The 12,500-nt window shown below is 36.1% G+C and overlaps 1 non-coding gene and 2 pseudogenes across 1 annotated transcript; 2 read left to right on the top strand and 1 right to left on the bottom strand.

Annotated features, from left to right (window-relative positions):
- Window positions 1–3,512: 3,512 nt before the first annotated feature.
- On the bottom strand, window positions 3,513–3,584 carry TRNAC-GCA (transfer RNA cysteine (anticodon GCA)). The gene has a single exon. It is a non-coding gene; the product is annotated as a tRNA-Cys (tRNA).
- Window positions 3,585–4,751: 1,167 nt separating this feature from the next.
- LOC128288715 (DNA-directed RNA polymerase subunit beta-like) lies at window positions 4,752–7,879 on the top strand (annotated as a pseudogene).
- Window positions 7,880–10,662: 2,783 nt separating this feature from the next.
- LOC128288716 (DNA-directed RNA polymerase subunit beta''-like) lies at window positions 10,663–12,493 on the top strand (annotated as a pseudogene).
- The last annotated feature ends 7 nt before the right edge of the window (window positions 12,494–12,500 follow it).

Here is a 12,500-nt window from a genome sequence, read left to right as displayed (position 1 = left end):
GATAGAAACATGCCTGTCTCTGTCGTAATAATGAGTGAATCAATGAATGAAAGTGGAAAAATGAAGGTTAACTCCTTTTTATGTTTATGTTAAACCAATCACTGATCTTATACTTTGTATTATTAATATAATCTAGTTTCTTTTATAATATCTATTTATTTCTATTTTTATAATATCTATTTATTTCTAATAAATATTTATATAATAGATTGAATTTATCTAATTTATTTCTATATCGAATAGAGTGGCGATGAATGATTTACTGAGTATAAATCGTGAATCTAAAATGGAAAATCATAAAAGATGGAAAAGCTCGGCTCTAGTCATTCCATTATATTGACAATTTAAAAACTGCTCATACTATGAGCATAGTATGGTCGCGGTCAGGCAAGTATGCCCCCATCGTCTAGCGGTTCAGGACACCTCTCTTCAAGGAGGCAGCGGGATTGACTTCCCTGGGGTAGGGTACTACGAAAGGAAGTTGATCATGGATTATCAATAAACCTAGAATTGATTCTTCCTGGTCGATGCCCGAGCGGTTAATGGGGACGGACTGTAAATTCGTTGGCAATATGTCTACGCTGGTTCAAATCCAGCTCGGCCCAATAATTCGCTGATCCGCCATAACCTAAAATGCCCATTTTTGTATTTTGTTTTCCGAAAAGCCAAACAAAAAATTAGGAAGAATAAAAAGTCCAATTTTGTGATATATCCATCCCTACCGCTATTTGTTTTTATTTTGTTCTATTTATTTAGTTGTTCTATAAATTATGACCTTGATAACGCTCTAGATTCATATCAGGATCATTAAATAGAAAGTTTAATGAAAAGAAAAGAGTAAAGCAAACAAAAAGAAGACTCTTTTTGTTTTCATTTTCAAATTGATTATTGATCGATTTATTTGCAATAACGAAAGGATTCCTAGTAACTAGTAATCCGCGTCGCTCTCACTCAAAGTGCATACCCGTATGGATATCAATATATTACTCGCGCCTTTGTTTGTTACAACCCGGCTTCGAATCTAAAATCTAAATAGAAAATGGCTTGAATGAAATCATAAGACTATCTCTGTTGTACACTTTTCTTTATTTCCTGGGATTGTAGTTCAATTGGTCAGAGCACTGCCCTGTCAAGGCGGAAGCTGTGGGTCGAGCCCCGTCAGTCCTGACGGATAAAATTTTAAAATACATCAATAGATCCTCCGTTTTCTGTCAAAGGATACAAATGACAGAATTTCATTCCCAACGATATCTTTATCTTTTTTTATTTATTTTTTCCTTTCTTTTGTTGGGGTTTATTTGGAAACTATTTGTAAACGGTGAAAGTGGAAAGCAGTCAGATGATACATCATCAGATGATTGTACAAGGAAGGCGGTAGATTATCGAAAAGAAAGGTGGAAAAGAATATATATAAATAAAGGAATTCTTTGATTGGACCAGGCATCACTTTTGTATTCGGTGTGGATAAAAGATCTTCCTATGTTATACTATTCAATTCTCGACGGTGAATCGATTTGATAGCCTAGATATTGTTATTCATGATATTGATCCGATTCGATGTCATTGAAATGTAAGTCATTGCATTGAATTTACAAGCGACAAATTTATCATCTCTATGGGATTAAATCCTGAGTTATTGCGAAGTAAAAAACAATGAAATTATGGAAGTAAATATTCGCATTTATTGCTACAGCGCTGTTCATTCTAGTTCCTACCGCTTTTTACTTATAATATACGTAAAACTGTCAGTCAAAGTGATTAATTTGAATGAAACTTGACTTTTATCAAGGAGTTAAGAAAAAGGATTCAAATCTCACGTCTTAAATAAAATGAATGGACTAGAATCAGCAGTATCCTATAAAACTCGATAGTATGGTAGAAAAAATATGAATCTTTCTACCATACTATCTATATCTATTATTGTAATGTAGAAAGATACAAGCTTAATATAGATGAATCCACAATATGTATCTTCACATGTCGATATCAATTAAAGATATGTACTGTACATAGTATCTCAATTTTATTTCTTCGCTTGATCTATTTTATTTGTGTTGATTTCAATTAATCTGAAATAATTGAAAGGCAAGTCTTACGATTTTATAATTCTTTCATTTCATGGATTTGATTTTTGGTGGATACCGAGATTCCTATTAAAATAATCAGAAATGAAGGAAAATGGAATGGAATAGGCATATATTAATTAATTAATAAAAAAAAGAAAACCAAGTAATCTTTTTTTGAACATTCCAAAGAAGTAATTCGTTGAGCAACTGACAGATGATCCAAAGAGTTCTATGGTAACTTTTCTTCGTATTTCGTTTCGAAAAAGGTATACCCTGCCGATTTTGAATTTAACTTTTGATCCATGATATGAAATGAGTCAATAAAGCATTTCATAAATGAAATTCAAATAAAACAGGGGTAAGTGTCTAATATGTGACTACACTAAGGCAAGATCTTATTAAATGAAATTAAATAAAAAAGACTTTTTTTCTTTGAACAGTAAAGAGGAGGGAAATAAAACAAGCAAATACAGAAAACAAAGGGGTTCCTCCTCATTGTCCGTTCATAACTCTGGTAAGAGCTGGTTCATCAAAATAGAAAATTTAGGAAGAATTCTTTTTTTATTGCCTATCATCCGATCCCTTTACTTTCGAAATACGAACATGGGGATTATTGAAATGTTTATTTGATTTTGATTGAAAAGGTGTTATTCATAGAATACATTACTCCACTAGAATCCAAGAATTTCGAAATGAAGACTAATAAAATAGTTAAAATAAAAAAAGGCTTTGCAAAACGATCTAGAAAACAATTGATACGGTTTGATTCCTCAACCCCAATTAGGAGTACCCTAGAGCCCACTTCTTCCCCATACTACGAGTGAAAGGGAAATGTAAAGACTACCATTAAAGCAGCCCAAGCAAGACTTACTATATCCATGTGTATTATGTCCCCATCTCTATGAATATGAAACAAATATGAAGGAATTCAATTTTTCCATTATTGTTCACTAATAATAGTGTAATTACTGGCGCAGAGTCAAAAGAAAAGGAATTGTGACACGCCACCGTTGATGAATCACTTGATAAATCCGCTTATAATAAGCTCTTATATGATTTCGAGTAAAATCGAAGAACCATTACTAAGAAAATGCGCAGTAACACTTTTGAAGTATCAAAAGAATGTTACTCACATGTATCAATAATAAGACTATTCTTTCTTTGGTGTCCTCATTAAGTAAAAGCCAATTATCTATCCAATCTAATATTAATTGATGCCTGAACACTCAGAGACTTTCATCCGTCTGTATACAAAGTATCTTCCAACCCTTCTACAACCATTCATTAGTTAATTAGACACCCTGTTATCCAATCTAATTCAAGACTCTAGTAGCCACTCCATTAGTAAGGGGGGCTCATATCAAGATTTACTGATTCCTTCCACTACTTTTGTTTTTCCTTGAATCCTAGACGTTAGGAGACGTTAGGATTTGAGTTTTGTTGATCAGGCGACACCCGGATTTGAACTGGGGAATAAGGGATTTGCAGTCCCCTGCCTTACTGCTCGGCCATGTCGCCAAAAGGTTACAAACAAAAAAGGAGAGTATCTCCTTTTTCATTTTAGATCGGATCCATACCTTCAATTGGTTATAGTATCTCAAGACACACAATATCTAAAACTTTCCTTTCTTTTCTATTGAAAAGAAATGTGGATTCTCAGTTACAAAAGTAAAATTCAGGACAAATAAATTGGAACCATTAACTATTGACTGCAAATTTATGGACGATTCTTCACTTGTCTTTTTAATGGTATAAGAAAATAAACTGGATACATAATTAAATTGATTTTTTTTCAATAAAAAACTTTCTTAATTTCAAGTATATTATAATAATATAACAGCAATTATCAGTCTATGTAAACCCCAGAGCATAAGTTGTTACACAGTTATAGTTATCTAATGAGGTATTTTATCTATCTAGATATGATGTCCATAGGGAATCAGCAAGAAATTATCGTGTTTCAATTTTTCATTGAATAGATTAAAATAAAAGAAAAAATAGAATTTTTGATAGAGCACGCCATGTCTTGTCTCCATTAGAGCGTTATAATGGAATAAAAGAAAGACATATATAAATAGAAATGCTATATCTGCACCTGTTTAATAAATAGAAGCCCCTTTTCGTACGCACTTCAATCATATTCTAAATATTCTACTAAAAATAAAAACTAAAAAGTGGGTAAAAACATCTATCTTCTCTGCGAATCGTTTTTGAACAATGGAGTCCATGAAAAATTAAGCAGAAAAATCAACTCTCTCCTATATATATATTTTATGATTATTTTGTCTTTATCTCAACGAACAGATCAAATCAGGAATTCTTTCATTTTTCTGGTATTCAATCGGATTGGAATATGTAATATCATAATAATGGTAGAAATTGAATTATTTTTTTATATTCTATACAAAACAAAACTCCATGCGGCTAAATGGCATTTATCAATTCTTTTTCTGTATCTGTTTGTTATAAATATAAATTAAAATTTGAGTATAATTTTTTCTTCCGTTCATACGCATTTCATATTTCATACATTCCACATATATTATATGGTATATGGAGTTAGATAAAATTTCATGTGATTCAGTAAACAGAATAGAAATTCAATTCCATCATTATTAGATCGATTCGTAGGATTCGATGAAGAATGAAAAAGAATGGGATTTTTTTGAGAATGGGAAATTCAAAATGCTCGGGGATGAAAATGGGAAATGTCTACAATACCTGGGTTGAATCAGATACAATTTGAAGGATTTTGTGGGTTCATGGATCGGGGCTTAATAGAAGAACTTTTAAGTTTCCAAAATTGAAGATACAGAGCAAGAAATTGAATTTCAATTATTTGGAAACATATCAATTGGTGGAACCGTTGATAAAAGAAAGGGATGCTGTATATGAATCACTCACATATTCTTCTGAATTATATGTATCCGCAGGATTAATTTGGAAAACCAGTAAGGATATGCAAGAACAAACAATTTTTATTGAAACATTCCTTTAATGAACTCCCTCGAACTTCTATAGTAAATGGAATATACAGAATTGTGATCAATCAAATATTGCAAAGCCCCGGTATCTATTATCGATCAGAATTGGATCATAACGGAATTTCGGTCTATACTGGTACCATAATATCAGATTGGGGAGGAGGTTAGAATTAGAGATTGATAGAAAAGCAAGGATATGGGCTCGTAAGTAGGAAACAGAAAATATCTATTCTAGTTCTATCATCAGCTATGGGTTCGAATCTAAGAGAAATTCGAGAATGTTTGCTACCCTGAGATTTTCTTGTCTTTCCTGACCGATAAGGAAAAAAAAATTGGGTCAAAAGAAATGCCATTTTGGAGTTTTATCAACAATTTTCTTGTAGGCGGGGATCCGGTATTTTCTGAATCCTGTGTAAGGAATTACAAAAGAAATTCTTTCAGCAAAGATGTGAATTAGGAAGGATTGGTCGACGAAATATGAACCAGAGATTGAATCTTAATATACCTCAGAACAATACATTTTTGTTACCGCGAGATATATTGGCAGCTGCGGATCGTTTGATTGGAATGAAATTTGAATGGGTACACTTGACGATATGAATCATTTGAAAATAAGCGTATTCGTTCTGTAGCGGATCTCTTACAAGATCAATTCGGATTGGCTCTGGTTCGTTTAGAAAATGTAGTTAGAGGAACTATATGCGGAGCAATTAGGCATAAATTGATACCGACCTCAGAATTTGGTAACTTGACTCCATTAACAACCACTTATGAATCCTTTTTCGGATTACACCCATTGTCTCAAGTTTTGATCGAACAAATCCATTGACACAAATAGTGCATGAAAATTGAGTTATTTGGGCCCCGGAGGATTGACCAGGAACTGCTAATTTTCGGATACGAGATATCCATCCTAGTCACTATGGACGCATTTGCCCAATTGACACGTCTGAAGGGATCAATGTTGACTTATCGGATCCTTAGCAATTCATGCCAGGATTGGTCATTGGGGTCTCTAGAAAGTCCATTTTATAAAATCTTTGAGAGATCAAAAAGCACAGATGCTTTATTTATCCCCAAGTCGAGATGAATATTATATGGTAGCGGCAGGAAATTCTTTGGCCTTGAATCAGGTATTCAGGAAGAACAGGTTGTTCCGGCTCGATACCGCCAAGAATTCCTGACTATTGCATGAACAAGTTCATCTTCGAAGTATTTTTCCTTTTCAATATTTTTCTATTGAGCTTCTCATTCTTTTATCGAGCATAATGACGCGAATCGGGCTTTAATGAGTTCTAATATAACGCCAAGAAGTTCCGCTTTCGTTCCGAGAAGTGCATTGTTGAACTGGGTTGAACGCAATGGCTCTAGATTCAGGAGTTCCGCTATAGCCGATCACGAGGGAAAGATCATTTCACCGATACTGACAAGATTATTTTATCGGGCAATGGAGATGCTCTAGGCATTCCATTAGTTATGTATCAACGTTCCAACAAAATACTTGTATGCATCAAACTGCCCGGGTTCGGCGGGGTAAATGCATTAAAAGGGCAAATTTTAGCGGTGCCGCTACGGTTGGTGGCGAACTCGCTTTGGGCAAAACGTACTAGTAGCTTATATGCCATGGGAAGGTTACAATTTTGAGGATGCGGTACTCATTAGCGAGCGTCTAGTATATGAAGATATTTATACTTTTCACATACGAAAATATGAAATTCAGACTCATGTGACAAGCCAAGGTCCTGAAAGAATCACTAACGAAATACCGCACCTAGAAGCCCATTTACCCGCAATTTAGACAAAATGGAATTGTGATGTGGGATCTTGGGTGGAGACAGGCGATATTTTAGTAGGTAAATTAACGCCTCAGGTGGCGAAAGAATCATCGTATGCTCCAGAAGATAGATTATTACGGGCCATACTTGGGATTCAGGTATCCACTCAAAGGAAACCTGTCTAAAATTACCTATAGGTGGAGGGGTCGAGTCATCGATGAGATGGGTCCAGAAAAAGGGTTCTAGTTATAATCCGAAACGATTCGTGTCTATATTTCACAGAAACGCGAAATCAAAGTAGGCGATAAAGTAGCCGGAAGGCATGGAAATAAAGGATCATTTCAAAAATTTTACCTAGACAGGATATGCCTTATTTGCAAGACGGAAGACCTGTTGATATGGTCTTCAACCCATTAGAGTACCTTCACGAATGAATGTAGGACAGCTATTTGAATGCTCGCTTGTTAGCAGGAGTCTACTAGATAGACATTATCGAATAGCACCATTTGATGAGAGATATGAACAAGAGGCTTCGAGAAAACTAGTGTTTTCCGAATTATATCAAGCCAGTAAGCAAACAGCGAATCCATGGGTATTTGAACCCGAATATCCAGGAAAAGCCGAATATTTGATGGAAGAACGGAGGCCCTTTGAGCAACCTGTTATAATAGGAAAACCTTATATCTTGAAATTAATTCATCAAGTTGATGATAAAATACATGGGCGTTCCAGTGACATTATGCACTTGTTACACAACAACCACTTAGAGGAAGGTCCAAGCAAGGAGGACAACGGGTAGGAGAAATGGAGGTTTGGGCTCTAGAGGGATTTGGTGTTGCTCATATTTTACAAGAAATGCTTACTTATAAATCTGATCATATTAGAGCTCGCCAAGAAGTACTTGGGACTACGATCATTGGAGGAACAATACCTAAACCCGAAGATGCTCCAGAATCTTTTCGATTGCTCGTCCGAGAATTACGATCTTTGGCTCTGAACTGAATCATTTCTTGTATCTGAGAAGAACTTCCAGATTAATAGGAAGGAAGCTTAATCGGAATGAATCAGAATTTTTCTTCTATGATCGACCGATATAAACATCAACAACCTGAATTGATCAGTTTCTCCCAACAAATAAGTGCTTGGGCCAAGAAAATCCTACCTAATGGAGAAACCGTTGAGAGGTGACAAACCCTATACTTTTCATTACAAAACCAATAAACCGGAAAAGGATGGATTATTTTGTGAAAGAATTTTGGACCATAAAAGTGGAATTTGCGCTTGTGGAAATTATCGAGTAATTGGAAATCAAAAGGAGGGCCCTAAATTTTGTGAACAATGCGGAGTTGAATTTGTTGATTCTCGGATACGAAGATATCAAATGGGATACATAAGGCTGGCATGTCCAGTAACTCATGTATGGTATTTGAAACGTCTTCCTAGTTATATCGCCAATCTTTAGACAAACCTCTTAAAGAATTAGAGGGTCTAGTATACTGCGATGTGATTTGATCGAAATTATTATTTTACAGATTAGAATGAGAAACTGTCATCCCATTCAATCGAATTGGGATGCCCTGGATCTGACATGTCTCTTGGGAAGAGTAACATGAAGCTCAGAATTATGGGCGTATTCAATACCCAAATAAAAGGGAATTGGTCTATGGTCGAGTCAGTAAAAATAAATAACTAGGAATTTTGAGTTGTACCCTCAAAAAAAGACTTCTTTTTGTGGAATTAACTGTTCTCATTTTTTAGTTCTTTAGAAAGAAATGAAATTATGTTCAAGGAAACAAATATGTCATGGTTGCAGGAGTCTATACATCGCATAGGCTTAGGCTTTAAGTTAAGGGCATCGGTATAATCGTCGAGGTACCGCAGGACCTAAGAGATCGAATGGAAGGGTACATAGACAAGTAAATCCCTTATGACACTTTAATTTAAGAGGATTCAGCATTCGAGGGAAGTAGACTACTAAGAATTTCACATTTCATTTATGTCCTAATTTTGAATTGAATAAAGAATTAAGAAAATCTAAATCAATAAAAGAAGAATCAATCAATGAAATGTTTCTTGAACTTGAGTAAAGAGTAGACCTTTTGGGGGTTCTAGAATTTGAAAGCGAGAACTCCTTTACTTTATCTTTATTTGGTGTAACTATTTGAGCCGGATGAGAGGAAACTCTCATGTCCGATTTTGAGGGGGATCTGCAGGGCCCTATCCTAATTTTTCTTTGCTAGCCCATCGCTAAAAAAAACCTTCTTACGATTACGAGGTTCATTCGAATATGAAATTCAATCCTGGAAATACAGTATCCCACTTTTTTTACTACCCAAGGTTTCGATACATTTCGAAGTCGCGAAATTTCTACCGGAGCAGGTGCTATTCGAGAACAATTAGCTGATCTAGATTTGCGAATTCTTATCGATTATTCGGTGGTAGAATGGAAAGAATTAGGAGAAGAAGGCCTCACGGGTAATGAATGGGAAGATCGAAAATTGGAAGAAGAAAGGATTTTTGGTTAGACGCATGGAATTGGCCATTTTATTCGAACAAATATAGAACCAGAATGGATGGTTTTATGTCTATTACCGGTTCTTCCTCCTGAGTTGAGACCGATCATTCAGATAGATGGGGTAAACTAATGAGTTCGGATATTAATGAACTCTATAGAAGAGTTATCTATCGAAATAATACTCTTACCGATCTATTAACAACAAGTAGATTCACAGGGGAATTAGTAATGTGTCAGGAAAATTGGTAAGAAGCCGTGGATACACTTGATAATGGAACCGCGGACAACCAATGAGGGACGGTCATAATAAGGTTTAAGTCGTTTTCAGATGTAATTGAAGGCAAAGAGGGAAGATTTCGAGACTTTGCTTGGCAAACGAGTCGATTATTCGGGACGTTCTGTCATTGTTGTTGGCCCCTCACTTTCATTACATCGCTGTGGATTGCCTCGCGAAATAGCAATAGAGCTTTTCCAGACATTTGTAATTGCGGTCTAATTAGACAACATCTTGCCCGAACATAGGAGTTGCTAAGAGTAAAATTCGGGAAAAGGGCCGATTGTATGGGAAATACTGCAAGAAGTTATGCGGGGACATCCTGTATTGTTGAATAGAGCGCCTACTCTGCATAGATTAGGTATACAGGCATTCCAACCTATTTTAGTGGAAGGACGCGCTATTTGTTTACATCCATTAGTTTGTAAGGATTCAATGCAGACTTTGATGGGGATCAAATGGCAGTTCATGTACCTTTATCTTTAGAGGCGCAAGCGGAGGCTCGTTTACTTATGTTTTTCATATGAATCTCTTTGTTCCAGCTATTGGGGATCCCATTTCCGTACCTACTCAAGATATGCTTATTGGGCTCTATGTATTAACGAGGGAATCGTCGAGGTATTTGTGCGAATAGGTATAATCCATGGAATCGAAAAGCTATCAAAATGAAAGAATTGACGATAATAACTATAAGTCTACAAGGAGTTTTTTGTAATTCCTATGATGCGATTGGAGCTTATAGGCAGAAAAGAATCAATTTAGATAGTCCTTGTGGTCCGGTGGCGACTAGAGCAATGCGTTATTGCTTCAAGAGAAGCTCCCATCGAAGTTCACTATGAATCTTCGGGTACCTATCATGAGATTTATGGACATTATCTAATAGTAAGAAGTTTAAAAAAATCTTTGTATATACATTCGAACCACTGTTGGTCATATTTCTTTACCGAGAAATCGAAGAAGCTATAAGGGTTTTTTTGGCCTACTCATATGATACCCAATCATATGGTATCTAAGCTAAAAAATTCTATGACACCAATATGAATTCGGGTCTCCGGTTCAACTAGGACCCCAGTTCCTGACCCGACTTTCTACCAAAATCAAGATCGAGAAAAGGAAGTTTTCCAATCATTGACTCAAACCCATTGGCGAAGTCCACTCAGCGGAATAAGGGGGTATTTATGGCAGAACGGGCCAATCTGGTATTTCACAATAAAGTGATAGATGGAACTGCCATTAAACGACTTATTAGCAGATTAATAGATCACTTCGGAATGGCATATACATCACACATCCTGGATCAAGTAAAAGCTCTGGGTTTCCAGCAAGCCACTGCTACATCCATTTCATTAGGAATTGATGATCTTTTAACGATACCTTCTAAGGGATGGCTAGTCCAAGATGCTGAACAACAAAGTTTGATTTTGGAAAAACACCATCATTTTGGGAATGTACACGCGGTAGAAAAATTACGCCAATCAATTGAGATATGGTATGCTACAAGTGAATATTTGCGACAAGAAATGAATCCTAATTTTAGGATGACTGACCTGTTTAACCCAGTCCATATAATGTCTTTTTCAGGAGCTAGAGGAAATGCATCTCAAGTGCACCAATTAGTAGGTATGAGAGGATTAATGTCGGATCCCCAAGGACAAATGATCGATTTACCCATTCAAAGCAATTTACGCGAAGGACTGTCTTTAACAGAATATATCATTTCTTGCTACGGAGCCCGAAAAGGGGTTGTGGATACCGCCGTACGAACATCAGATGCTGGATATCTTACGCGCAGACTTGTTGAAGTAGTTCAACACATTGTTGTACGTAGAACAGATTGTGGCACCACCCGAGGGATTTCTGTGAGTCCTCAAAAGAGGACGCTTCCGGAAAGAATTTTATCCAAACATTAATTGTCGTATTAGCGGACGTATATATATGGGTCCGCGGTGCATTGCCATTCGAAATCAAGATATTGGGCTTGGGCTTGTCGATCGATTCAGAGCCTTCGAACACAACCAATATCTATTCGAACTCCCTTTACTTGTAGGAGTACATCTTGGATTTGTCGATTATGTTATGGTCGGAGCCCCACTCATGGTGACCTGGTTGAATTGGGAGAAGCTGTAGGTATTATTGCGGGGCAATCCATTGGAGAACCGGGAACGCAACTAACATTAAGAACTTTTCATACCGGCGGAGTATTTACAGGGGTACTGCAGAACATGTCCGAGCCCCTTTAATGGAAAAATAAAATTCAATGAGGATTTGGTTCATCCTACACGCACACGTCACGGGCATCCTGCTTTTTTATGTTATCGGGACTTGTATGTAATTATTGAGAGTGAAGATATTATACATAAGGTGACTATTCCACCAAAAAGTTTTCTTTAGTTCAAAACGATCAATATGTAGAATCAGAACAAGTGATTGCTGAGATTCGCGGGAACATACACTTTAAATTTGAAAGAGAGGGTTCGAAAACATATTTATTCTGACTCAGAGGGGAAATGCACTGAGTACCGATGTGTACCATTCGCCCGAATTTACATAGTAATGTCCATCTCTTACCAAAAACAAGCCATTTGTGGATATTATCAGGGGTTCGTACAAATTCAGTGTAGTTCCTTTTCGCTCCACAAGGATCAAGATCAAATAAACATTCATTATCTTTCTGCCGAACGAAGATATATTTCTAGATTCTCAGTGAATAATGATCAAGGAGACACAACTTATTTAGTTCGGATTTTCGGATAAAAAGAAGAGAGGATTTACGATTATTCAGAATTGAATCGAATAATAGGTACTGGGCATTGTGATTTATATATTCTGCTATTCTCCACGAGAATGCTGATTTATTGGCAAAGAGACGAAGAAATAGATTTATTA

Source organism: Gossypium arboreum, unplaced genomic scaffold (assembly GCF_025698485.1).
Source record: "Gossypium arboreum isolate Shixiya-1 unplaced genomic scaffold, ASM2569848v2 Contig00266, whole genome shotgun sequence".
NCBI classification, from domain to species: Eukaryota; Viridiplantae; Streptophyta; class Magnoliopsida; order Malvales; family Malvaceae; genus Gossypium; species Gossypium arboreum.
The sequence above is the reverse complement of the archived record's forward strand: the minus strand, read 5'-3'. Positions and strand labels throughout refer to the sequence as shown.